General features: G+C 25.4%; 1 protein-coding gene across 2 annotated transcripts in view; it reads right to left on the bottom strand.

The window, feature by feature from the left end:
- LOC117170394 (twist-related protein) overlaps positions 1-1,555 on the bottom strand; it is a 15,020-nt gene extending 13,465 nt beyond the window's left edge. Inside the window, exon 1 of one of the 2 annotated variants that reach the window (XM_033357162.1) lies at positions 1,412-1,555. The gene's annotated coding sequence lies outside the window, so the exon portion shown is untranslated. Of the gene's footprint in view, positions 1-179; positions 204-1,411 lie in introns of those variants that run through there. The other variant, XM_033357163.1, reaches the window with a different exon arrangement.
- Positions 1,556-13,930: the final 12,375 nt, after the last annotated feature.

Genomic DNA, 13,930 nt, shown 5'->3' with positions numbered 1-13,930 from the left:
CCCCCCCCCCCCCAACCACCCACACACACACAAAAGTCTATGTAATTTATGCTCGGCTCCCAATATACTATATGCACGTGCTTTCAGGTTTTATTGATGAATTTTAACACGATAATGGAGAGATATAAATAAAATAGAATTGATTTTGAAAAGTTCTGTAAAATCATGAGGAAACCCACCTTTACTCCCTTCCTTTCATATACATTCGTTGAAGAAAATGCAGCAATTAAGAAAATAAAAATATATAATTTTACACATTTTTTGTATAAAACAAATGAATATTATATATAATACTTCACACTATATATAAACTATATATAATTTTTCCGCCTGGGTAGATTAGATCCACAATACGAAATTTGTGTACCCATAAACTTGACCGACTCACTATTTTGTGTATACAGGATTTTGGGTGTTGTTTTAGCATCCCCTAAACATTCAAGCAAGGAAACCGACATTTTCAAACAGTCGAAACCACAGGATTTTCTAATAATAATATTGGGTATAGGAATCAATTTACAATAAATGTTAGAAACACTTTCATGTCCGAAATTACAAAAAAGAAAAAATATGCGTACATATAAATTTTGACAAAAAGCCATTTTCTGTACATTTGGTGCGGGTTCCTTTGAATTAGTGAAAAGAGTGTAAGTGAAATCTACATTTCTGACAAGAGGGAAAAAATAATTTCTTTTTATAAAATAAATATTAATAATATTAATGAATAATGTAATTTTTACTCAATAGTGTAAATTATTTTCCGGTACTACTTGAAAATTCTTTTTTTTGTTTGTTAATTACAAAAATGGTCAATTCTACCAGTTGAAATATAATTGAAAGCACACTTCGAAAAATATTTCTTTTCATAAAAGAGATTAGAGGACCGAACTATATGTTGCAGGCAAAAAACCTTGAATTTTTAATATTTTTCTTTGTTTTTAAACTACTTAGGTATGCGAAAAAACATTATTCCATCATAAATTTAAAATGTTTCCAAATTTAAATAAGTAAAAATTATAATTCAATTTTAAAAAGTAAAAAAATAATAATTTTAACGATAAAATGAATAGCTTAGTTAAATAGCACTCACTTTTTATTTCACTTTTGAAAAATTAAAAAAATAATAAGCAATAATAAAAAATATATAATGTAAAAGATATATAAAACTTTTTGTGAAATTGAACATTTCACTTATTGTAAAAAAAGGAATTTTAACGATGAATTTGATCAATTAATCCATTAGAACTCACTCGTTATTGCCCTTTTGAAAATGTAAAAGAATAATATAATAATAAAGAATATATAAAATATAAAAGAAAGATAAAACTTTTTCTGAAATAGAAAATCTCACTTATTGTAAAAAAAAGGAATTTTGACAATAAATTTAATAATTTAATTAATTAGCACTCACTTTTGTTTTAGCAACGAATCGTAGAATAGAAACGTTAGGTTTTACCGATAAAGCGGAACTAATTGTGGTTTTAAGTGGATCTGCATGTGGAAGAGGAAACCACAGAAAAAATTTGAGGGTGGAAGGGATTTGGGATCATCCTGAAAACGGGCGGAGCTTTTCCACTTAGTTTCCCCGCTGCTTTTCTTCCTCATCATCCTACGCCTCTTCATCTTCTTCTCCTTCTTATTCTTCTTATTAATTTTCTGCTCTTCTTCATATCTGCCCATCTTCAAATCTCCTCCTTCTCTCATCGTCATTGTCCAATCATTCGGTCGGGGGGAGGGAGATTTTTTCTTTTCTTTCTTACTTTGTGGAGGGAAAGGGGGTCAAAAGAATTTCTAACGTAAGAGTTTTTTCTGTCTGCGAATAATTAAAAAACAATTATTTAACAATTGGCTAGCAAATTCAACTATTTGGTCGACAGGCCAACTATTTTGTTAAAAATTCATTTACTTTTATTTAAAGATTCATCGTTTATTGAAAAATTTATTATAAGTTTATTTAATTATAAGTTTATTATTTGAATTTAAACGTAAATTATTTCATTTTTGGTAGAAAATTGATTTTTTGTCGTTAAAAATTCATCTTTTCTGGTAGAAAATGAAACCAACTGATTTAAAATTAAGCGGTTTGGTTGAAAACTATGTTTTAGTTGACGACTAAACTGTTTTGTTGAAATTCAACTGTTCCATATTCAAACATAATTTTGTTGTTGTAATATTTACTATTATATTTTTTGTTGAAAATTCTTTTTTTTTTTTTAATTTAACCTTTTCATTCTGGGTTGAAAAATTGTTTGTTGAAAATGGTTTGTTTGGAAATTTATTTACTTTGTTAAAAAGTCGTTTTCTTTATAGAAAATTGAGCTTCTCGGTTGAAAATTGAAATATTTCTTTGGAAATTCATATGTATTTTCTTAAGAAATCTTTTTTTTTAAGGAAATTAATCATCTCGGTTGAAAATTTAACTGTTTGGTTCACAATTTTTTATTTTGTTAAAGACAATTATTTTATTCATTTTAAATAAAACTATTTTTTTGTTGAAGTTATAAATATCTCTTTTTTTGTTCAACCTTTATTATTTTATTAAAGATTTTTTTTATAGAAAACCAATCTTTTGGTAAAAAAGACGCAACTTTTTGGTTGGAAAATAGTTTAAGTTAAGAATTTAAGTATTTTGTTACAAAAATTTCATTTTGGTTAAATTCAACATTTCTTTTTTATTAAAAACAAAAATATGTTATTGTTGCAATAATAATAGTCTCATTTTTCGTTGAAAATTTATCTTTTAGGGTTGAAAATCCAACTACTTTGTTAGAAATTCGTTTTTTTTTGTTAAATATACATTTTTTAACTTAATATTTAATAATTTGATTAAAATTTAATTTGTTTAAGTTTGGAATTTAAGCATTTTGTTTTTAAATTGTCATTTTTTGTCAAATTCGACTATTTTTTATTTAAGATTTAAATATTTTTTGCTTGAAATATAAACTATAACATTTCTTTGGGAAATTCATATTTTTTGTTAAAAATCTATTTTTCAACTGAAAATTTAATTATTCCATTTTCGATAGAAAATTACATTTTTTACTTGATAATTCAACTATTTGGTAGGAAATTTACGTATTTTTTTAGTTCTTCATTTTATTGGTAGAAAGTTAATCTTGTCAGTTGAAAATTTGTTATTTTGCTAAAGATCTTTTTTTAAATAGAAAACTTATTTTATGGTAAAAGATGCAACTTCTTGTTTGAAAATTTATCATTTTGTTGAAGATTTGTTGTTTTTTATAGAAAAACCATTTTTTCCTTAAAAATCCAACAGTTTGGTTGAAAAATAGTTTGATTAAGTTAAGGATTTAAGCATTTTGTTAAAAAATTGGTCTTTTTGGTTAAATGAAACTTTTTTCTATTAAACACAAAAACATTTGTTTGTTTAAATAATAATAACCTCATTTTCCGTTGAAAATGTATCTTTTTTAAACGTTTGTTGAAAAATTGTACTTTTTTGTTAAATTTAACTGTTTTTTATTTAAAATTTTAATCTTTTTTCGCTGAAATATCAAATTTTACATTTTCTGTCGGCAATTTATATTTTTGGTTAAAAATGAATTTTTTAAACGCAAAATTTAATCATTCCATTTTCGATGGAAAATTTATCTTTTTTAGTTGAAAATTTATTATTTGTGATGAAAATGTAACTATTTCAATTTTAGTTCAAACTGATCTTTATTAGTTTAAAAATTTAGTTTAAAAATTCTACTATTTAGTTGACAATTTATAGTTTTTCTTAAAAAATTCGTTTTTTTCGGTCAAATTCAACAGTTTTTTATTTGAAACATAACATCAACTATTACATTGTTTGTTGGGAATTAATCTTTTTCAGCCTCTATAGGGAGCTAGGCTATCCCCTCCTACTTTAAAACAAGTAGTTAAATTTTCAACAAACAAAAATTATCAACGAAAAATTGCAACCAGGAATAATAAATAAATAAATAAAACACAAATAATATTTTTATTTTAAATCAATATCAGTTGAATGCAACCAAAATAATAACTCATTTTCATCAAAATAGTACATTCGTAATCAAATTGATAAATTTTTTAACTAAAATAAAGAAGCTTCAAACAATAAATTAAATTTTTTTTAAAAAGTGGTTTATATTTAAGCCAAGTAGATGAATATTTATCTAAAAAATATACATTTCAAACCAAAAAAGGGAGTAGTTAAATGTTTATCCAAAAATATTCATTTTCAAACAAAACAAGAAAAAATCTTCAACAAAAACGATAAATTTTCCAATTATATTTACATTATTTACATTCTTTACTCTAAAGATTCATTAAGGAGAATAAGCAAAGTAGTTAAACATTTAACCCAGTAGTTTAATCTTCAACTAAAAAAGAGAACTTTTGATCCATAAATGGAAAATGGAAAATTTTATATTTCTAACCAACAAATTTATAATTTTTAATTAAAAGAATTGAACGCAACCATAAAATCACAAACTTTTATCTAAATAATGGAATACTCAACCAAAACACATTAAATTTTAAGAAAAAAGTTGATTTTAAATCAGAAATGATACATTTCTACCAAGAGAGTTAATTTTTCAATCAAGAAAATTAATTTTTTAGCAAAAAGACGAATTTTAAGCTAGATATTTGAATTTTCAACTAGAAAAGATCAATTTTCAAATAAAAATATCAATTTCAAACCAAAATTGTCATTTTTTAGTTAAAAAATGCCAGTTAAAATTTTTTTTAAATTGTCATCAAAAAAGTTAACAATTTTGAACAAGGTAGTTTAACTTTATATACAAAGTTCTTGTATTAGGAACAAAAAAAAAATGCATTTACAAGCAAATAATAAACTTTTCAAACTAAAAGATAATGATTTTGATGTTTCAACCCGAAAACTGATTTTCATCAAAAAAGTTGATCTTCTACCCAATAATTAAATTGTCATAAAAATAGTTGACCACTATCCAAATAGCTTTTTTTATACAAAAATGGGAATATAAATTTTCAAGAAAAAAGACGAACTTTTTTAACTTTTATGTTATTGATGTAAGTTTTTTGGCCAGGGAAATTAATTAATAGTTTAAGATGTTATTTTTGTTTGTCTACTTTGTCATAATCAATATTATTGAAATATTGATTAATTTTTTAAGATAGCGAAAAAAACGCTCTCTAGCTCCGCTGGGCTATGAGCCCAGGTCCTTTAGATTGCCGGTCTGATGCCATATAATTCAATTTTTGGCTAAAAAAGATTAATTTTCAATTTAAAAAATCAATTCTCAGGCAAAAAACTTTTCCAAGAAAATAGTTCAATTTTCAACGAAATAGATGAATCTTCAACCCAGAAAATACATATTTAATCAAGTAGTTTAACTTTCAAACGAAAAGTGGAATTTTTGATCAAGAAATTACTTTTAAACAAAAATTATTTTATGTATGTTCAACAATAATTCTGAAAAATTGTATGTATTATAAATTTTGGTACAAGGAACAGATCGATTTTCATTTTCTCAGAACCAATCGATTTCTTGTTAATGAATGTTTAAATAAAATATACTGTGAAAAAGACCATGCTTTCGAGTCCTATTATAATTCATTTAAATCCTTCCTGACTGCTGCTTCCCTCTTCGAGGAAAGACTTCCAAAATGAATATAGTGTAACTTGAATCCTGGCAGTGACATATGGACCAGAAGGTACGGCTTAAACCTTAAAGAAATAGCCCCAAATTATTGGTTCGGGAAATTCGTAAAATGCCCTCTTAAGGGTCGTTTATCAAGAATGTGACAATCATGTTTGTAATTTAGAGTCATTTTTTAATCCTTCTGATTTAAATAATTTTTTTATCTTCATTATGGCTTATTTCTGATTCCCTAAACTATAAGATGTTTATTTTCATTTTTATATATCTTTCATTCGTGGAATTTGTATTTCCTTAAAAAAAGATCTTTTAAGCTTGTTATACAATTCTTTATGTATTTTATGTTTATATTTTATTACATTTATTCATTTTATTTATCTTTCTAATTAGTTCATTTATTACCCTTGAAACCCTGGGAAAATAATTGAATTTTGCTCATACTCCTAAACTTTGTATTCCCTTAAAGAAAAAATAGCATTTAAAGATTGTTACATTCATTTATTTTATTTGTCTTTTTAATTATTTTATATATTATTCTTGAAAACCTGGAAAATAATAGAATTTTATTCATAGTCCTGAAATATTGATTGGATTAAAGAAAAAATAGGTTTTTAAGCTTGTTACATTTCTTTATTTTATTTTCATGTTTATTTATTTATATTTTATTTATTTAGTTTATTTCAATTATTTCATGTATTTCATTTACTTCATTTACAATTCATTTACTTAATTTATTTCATTCACTTCTTTTATTTCATTTATTTTATTTACTTCAGTTATTCCACTTATTTCACTTATTTCATTTACTTCATTTACTTCATTTATTTCATTTACTTCTTTTATTTCACTTATTTCAATTATTTCACTTTTTTCACTTATTTCACTTATTTCGCTTATTTCACTTATTTTATTCCTTTCATTAACTTCATTCACTCCATTTATTTCATTTACTTCAGTTATTGCACGTAATTCATTTATTTCACTTACTTCATTTAGTTCATTTATTTAATGTATTTTATTTATTATTTTCGAAGACCTGGAAAAATGCTTCAATTTTGCTCATGGTATTGTAAAATTAAATGGTCAGGGAAAATGAAAAATTGGTCAGAGTAAAGTAAGAGAATTTTGAAAATTAATTCTGCGGCTACGCTGATACAATATTCTTGTTAGTATTTTATGTGCCTTGTAGTTTAATTTATATTTTTTACATTCTCATCATTTATGATTGAGAAAGTATTAGAATTGTCGGAAATTTAACATCACACTTTTTCAACGGATCTCCGCGTATCGAGGCCTCCTAAATCCGAAAATCAGGTTTTCACGTTGGCGTCTGTCTGTCTGTCTGTCCGTCCGTACGGTCGCCCGGACGCAAACACGATAACTCTCGAAAAAATGAACGAATCAAATTCATCTTTGGCACACTTTTTTTAGGTCCTAAAAGAAAGGACAAGTTCGTGAACCAGCCATTTTTGATAAAAATTCAAAGAGTGAGCGCATTTTGAATATTTTTGAGACCACTTTTTTCTGAATTCGAAAATTCTATATACGGATATTTATATTATTAAAAAGAACAAACAATTTATCCCACTGACTTTTTCCGATAAAAAGAAATTTATCAGAGTTATAGCGTTCTCAAGAATTTTTTTAATCAACCGAAAATCAAAATTTGAAGCCAAAAAACACACGATATCCAAAAAAGTCAGGAGAAGAAAAACATTTCTTTTTGAAAGCCCTACAATATTATCATAACCAATTTTTGGATTTTCTTCAAAAATCGAAAATTCAAATTTTGATTGCACAAGAAAAATGGAAAATAGAAAATTACATTTTGTGGACAAACTATGTAGGATACGAAAAAAGATGAATTAACAAAAATAGTTATCCAAAAAAGGACTACAATTTCGTTAAGAATCACTTTTTGATAGGACGCGTACTTTTTGTTTTTTTTTTTTTCGTGAAAAATAACGTTGAAAAAAGTAAAATAAAAAAAATGTGTGGAAAAACGACGAAAGTGAGACGAAAAAAAAAAGATTCAACCAAACCTGTTTACAAATGTCTGTTGGAAATCGAGCGCGCAGCGCGAGTGTCACGATGAGAATGTGTACCTCAAAGCCTACAGAGCTTTGAGAAACTTACTCTTTGTCTATACTTAATTAAGTAGACAATTCAGAATATAAAGACGCATATAAATACTGCTATCTAAAAGAGATCTTTTTGATAAAGTTTTTTTGTAATTATGTTCGAGCGCGAAGCGCGAGATTCAACCGTCGCGCGCCCTAGGCGCGCTCAAACTTGCGGGCGAACCGTGCCGCGCGCATAGCGCGCTATGAGAATGTGTCCGCGAAGCGGGCAGATTTTTTCCGTTGCTTCCTCCTTAAAATTATACTTTTAGTTAATAGTTTTATTATTTTGTTGCAAATTCAACAATTTTTTTAAGAAGTTATCATTTTTGCTTGACAGATCTATATTATTACACTATTCGTTGATAATTCATATTTTTTGGTTGAAAATTCGTTTTTCTTTATTTGCTTAAAAATTAATTTTTTAAGTGAAAATTTAACCATTTCACTTGAAGATTAAATATGTTTTTATAACTTCATTTCATTGGTTAAAAGTGTAACTACATTGTTGAAAACTCTTTTTTGGTGAAAACTCAACCTAATTTCTTATAACTTAATTTTCTTGTAAGCAGATTCACTATTTTATTCGAAAATTTAACTATTTCGTTGAATCTTTTTACTGCAAATTTATATTTATAGTTGAAAATTCAATTGGCAATTTGAAAATTTATACTTTTTGTTGAAGAATCGTCTTTTTTGGTAGTAAACTAATCTTCTTGGTTGAAAATTCGTCGTTTTGATTAAGAAATAATATTTGTATGTTGAAATTTTATTTTTTTTGTGTAAAATCAACTCTTTGTATTCTGTTAAATATTCAACTATTCAGCTAAAGATTAGAGTACACATTTTGTTAAAAACTCATCCTTTTTGGAAGAAAATTTAACGTTTTTGTTGACGATTCGTCTATTTGCATAAACAATTATTTCATTTTTATTTCAGATTCATCTTTTTTGTTAAGAATTAAACTAGCTTCTAACAATTTGGTTAAAAATTTAACTATATTTTGTTGACAATTTAATTGGTGTTTTATAAAAATTAAACTTAAATCAGCTTAAAATTCCATAACTCCATCAAATCTCAACAAATTCGAAAAAAATCGGATTAAAAAAAATCATAAAATTGTTGTTCAAGTTCACAAAATATGAAACTTTGAAATATTTTCAATTGTAGCCTCCTGATTTTTCACCGTGATAAAATGAACAAACTCCAAAAAACCGTTGTATTTTTTTATTATAAAATCAGATTTTTGGGGTTTGTTTTTAGCATATAGCAGTTTTCTTAGTTGAAAATTGGAACGTTATTAAAATCCGAATTTTCGATTTTAACAAAGCCGATGAGTAATTTCGAGATATTTTAGTGCTGAATTCCTGAATTGAACCGTACACAATTTTATTCGAATGTCATTCAGTTCCGACGAGCTAGCGGAGGAAGTTGTCACTCTAAATTGCAGTCTGATTTCAATCTGTTGAGTTGAAAATTAAAAAAAGGAACATTTTCAACCAAAAATGGTGCAGTAAAATTTCAATTAAAAAAATTAATTTAAAAAAACGAATTTTTCACCAAATTAATTAAAGTTCCAACGAAAAAGATGAATTTTCAACTAAAATGATAAATCTTCCACAACAGAAAATTAATTTTTAACAAAGCAGTTCAACTTTGTACCAAGTAGTTAAATTTTCAAACCAGAAGAAATTAATCTTTTGTCAAGAAGATTAATTTTGTACAACAACAAAAAAAAGAAAGAATTTTTAACTAATAAAGATACATTTTCAACCAAAAATAGAAAACTCAACTTTTCAGTTTAAAAAAATCAGTTTTCCATGAAAAAGAAAACGAATTTCCAACGAAATAGTGACATATTTAATAAGTTCGCATTTTTTATAGAGAAAAAGATTTTTTCACTTTTATTCTCAATGAAAACTTTAACAGTTGAGATTTTAAATAATATTATTTTTTATTCTTGATCAAAACCAGTTGACATTTCAACCCAAAAAATATTTTAATTTTCAACAAATTAGTTGAATATTCTAGCAAATAGTGGAATTTTCAACTAAAAGTGATCAATAAAGACGAATTGATCTAATCAGTCGAATTCACTGACCCAATTAGTAATTTAGAATTATCTAAGCTGAGTCATTGCATAAATCAGTCATTTTTAATGATACAATCAGTAAAATTAGCTAATTAAATCAGTTATATTGACCAATATAACCAGTAACTTACGCAAATTAAATAAAACAAAATGATTTTTTGACGAAAAAGTATCACGATTTAATTATTAATAGGGTATTTTTAAAAAGAGAAAATATTTTTGATTAAGAGAATGAGTTTTAACATTTAAAAATTGTTTATATAAACATGTTTATTGTATGACTGACTTTTTTATGTGACCGGGAATGGATTTCCGACAACCTATCAAGGAGATGATCAAAGTTGGAATTTTTCTTTAAACTTATAAATTCTCGACTGAGAATCTGTTGGTACCAGTATTTCAACTGCCAGCAATTATTTGCCAATGGCGATCCATTCTCAAAAAAAAAATCAATTTTCATCGAAATTTTATTTATGGAATGAAATGCTTATTTATTAAACTCATTTTTTAGTTTTCTTTTATTTGCAATAATTGAATTTTTAAGTGTTGAAAGTTCTATTATAAATTTTCAGCAGTATTCAACAGTTGAAAATTTAGTTGTTTAAAATTGAAAAAAGCTTAAAAATAAATGTATTCAATTCTTGAAAATTGAATCTTCAACGGTTAAAAATGGGAAAAAACTGAATTTTAAGCTAATGAAAATTAAAGAAAATTGAGAATATTGAATTATCAACAGTAGAAAATCCGATTTTTTTTAATTAAAGAAATTTCATAATTGCATTATAAACAGTAGAAAATTCAGATTGTTGAAAATTTAGACAATTATTAATTGAATTATAAATAAAGGAAAATTCAATCTTTAAAAATAGAAGAGAATTACAAAATTTAATTATTAAATACTGAAAACAGAAGAAAATTGCTAAATGTACTTTAAAAGCTGAAAATTCTATTTTTGAAAATTGAAGAAAAATTGATTATTGTTTCAGAAGTAAGCTTTTTTACTAGCCCATCGTGTGGCGCCGCGAATGGCAGGAAATGGGATTTCAAAGTAGGGAAAACGACTCTTCAGATAACCAAGCACTTTCAGTTTGGAAACTTACCGACTAACGGTAATATTTAACATCAATTTTACTCCTTGGGTAAATGTAATCCAAGTAATCTGCTATAAAATTTATTTAATTTAATTATAATAAAAACTTTGATATTGATATAAAATAATATACTAATTTTATCTTACTTTCGGTATTATTCAGAAATGTGCAGTAAATACTCACATCACACATGAAAAATTTCATATCAATAATAAATCGCATATTTCATGCTGCAATTTAGAATTTAGTTTTACAAATCATTCACATTATTCTTTTAAAGTATTTTCTACCAAGAATCAGCTGTATTTCTAACGAAAAAAGATGACATTTCATCCAAAAGAGGATGAATTTTTTAATTAAAAAAAATGGAATTTTCCACAATGGCTGATTTTTTAATAAGAAAGATTTTTCAGTACAAAACAATTAAATTTTCAACCCGAAAATATTAATTTACAACAAAAAACTTAATTTTCATCAAAATTGTTAAATTTTCAGTTAAAAACTAAATTTTTAACAAGAAAGGGTCGATTTTTCTATCTAAATATTCAAAAGAAAAATGTAATAATTTAATATTTTACCTTCAAAATCATTTTATTTTAAAACGAAAATTGTTTACTTTTGTACCAAACAAAAAAAACTTATTTCCTTCAACAACAATAAAAAAGAATCCTGAGAAAAATACAACAATTATAACCCAAACAGTTACATTTCCAAGCGAAAAGATTTATTTTTTATAAGAAAATACGAATTCTCCAAACAATACATCAACTTTGCACCAAATATTTAAATTTTCAACCAAGAAGATAGATTTTCTACGAGAAGAGAATAATTTTTAACAAAATAAATACATTTTTAATGAATTATATCAATTTTTAACCAAATAGTTGAATTTTTTAAATAAAAAAATATCCATTCTTAACCAAAAATCCAATAATTAAATTTATATTACAAAGAATCCATTTTCAACAAAAATAAAAACAAATTTTCTGCAACTATGTTTTTGAATTTTCCAGGCAGGAAGACGAACTATAAATTTCAAAACAAATATAGTTTTAACTACAAAAGATACATTTTCTATATTAAAAATGGAATATTTAAATTTCTAGTTGAAAATATTAATTTTCAACCAAAAACATGTATTTTTAATTTTTCTTTTATTTGTGCTCTTAATAATTATCCACTATAGGTCCCATTATCCACTGTAGGGAGGTTTCCCAAACATACATTTTCAAACAAAATAGTTGAATTTTAAGCGAATATTACACAGCATAATTCAATTTTTGGCTAAAGAAATCAATTTTTTAATAAAATGGTGAATCTTCAACTAAAAAAATGATTTTTTAAAAAATTAGTTTTATCTATTGGCTAAATATACTCCAAGTCCCATATGATAACAGTTTCGGGGGCTGTCTCGCACTGGCCTTGTCACTAAATCAGTACCCTCGAAACGTAAACAGTCAGGGCCCCCTCAAACGATTCCAAATGTAATGCAGCATATTGCGCAATATATTTGACTGAGTAATCGCGCACTGCGGCCCTTCCGAGGAGAGCGTCGCATCCGTCTCACGAGCTGCCCCCTGAGAAAATGTGTGGGCCAGCAGTTCTAGGAATTATAAAACGAGACCGACTTCTTTGGGACCAGGAGTGTACTTGAATTTTCAACCAAATTGTTAAGCTTTTTCTTTTTTAGTGATTTATGTGTTATATAAAAAAAACGTTTACATTCCTTATTAGTCATATATTAAAATTTACAATTAATTGTATAATAATAATAATAATTTATTAGGAAATTTTATTACGAGTCAAGCATACCTTTTTAGTTGACATCCTTTTTACCCCATTGTCGCACGTCGCGTGATCCTCATAAAATAGCTTATAGTTAGGATTTAGCTGTTTTTAAATGGGGATAGGGTGAGGGTGATCATAGTTGAGTGATGGTTTCACGCCCGTTTCCATTATACCGCCACCACAATGAACCCGACATAATATCTGAGAATTACATAATTTTGCACTAACCATTTTTTTAGATTATTTATCTAAAAAGTCTATTTTTAAAAGTGATTTTATTATGTAAAAAATTGTTAGTTGTAGTTTCAACACTTCTAGATAAATTATTCAGAAATTTCAGGATTTTAAATTAATTAAGAACTTTATTAGTTTTTTATTACATTTTTTATAATAAAAAATAGCCCTCTTTCTAAGAAAATAGAATTTCCTTACTCCCTCATGGAACCTTATCATGACTGAATCTAAAGGCCTTGGAATTCAAATTCGAATTTTATTTTTGTATTAAAAATATGTCCATCAGCATAACAAAAATTGCGAAAAAATATTTTTTTATCAAAAAAAGTTAATTTGTTCTTTGATAATTTAAAAATAAGCATCTATGTGGTGAAAATATGTTTTTTATGCAATTGATATTTTCAAAAAAATGTATAGGTATTTTTATTTAGTAAGGAAAATTGTTTTGTACATAATCATTAATGCATAATTCTTAAGCGAAAAATATCAAAATTAAAAACTCTTCAATTTTAAAGATTTACAATTGAATGTTCTACAATTTTCAAGAGTTACCATTAAAAACTTTTCAATTCGGAAATAATTGTTAATTTTCCAACTTGAAGTTTATTATTTTAATCATCAAACTTACAGAATTTTTAATTTTAACAATTCAAACTTGCATAATTTTTAATAGTAAGTTCAATTTGGAAGTAATAGAATAAAAAATTATTCAACTTTAAAGATTAGTTTTCCAGGTACGTAATTTTGAAGATTTTTTTAGTCCAATTTTGAAGATTTACAATCAAAAAATTTTCATAGTCACGATTTGCAATTTAAGAATTTTAAATTTTAAAGATTTACAGTTGAAAAATATTTTTAATATTTTTAAGACGCACATATAAGAATTCTTGAATTTTGATGATTTTAAAGATGAAAAGTGAAGTTTTCAATTCTAAATCTTCCGAATTGAAAAAATGTTTGATTAAATCAGCGAACTTCAAACTTGCATAATTTTTT

This window comes from Belonocnema kinseyi, chromosome 3, assembly GCF_010883055.1.
Source record: "Belonocnema kinseyi isolate 2016_QV_RU_SX_M_011 chromosome 3, B_treatae_v1, whole genome shotgun sequence".
NCBI lineage: Eukaryota > Metazoa > Arthropoda > Insecta > Hymenoptera > Cynipidae > Belonocnema > Belonocnema kinseyi.
Note: the sequence above shows the minus strand (reverse complement) of the source record. Positions and strands in the feature narration are given on the sequence as shown.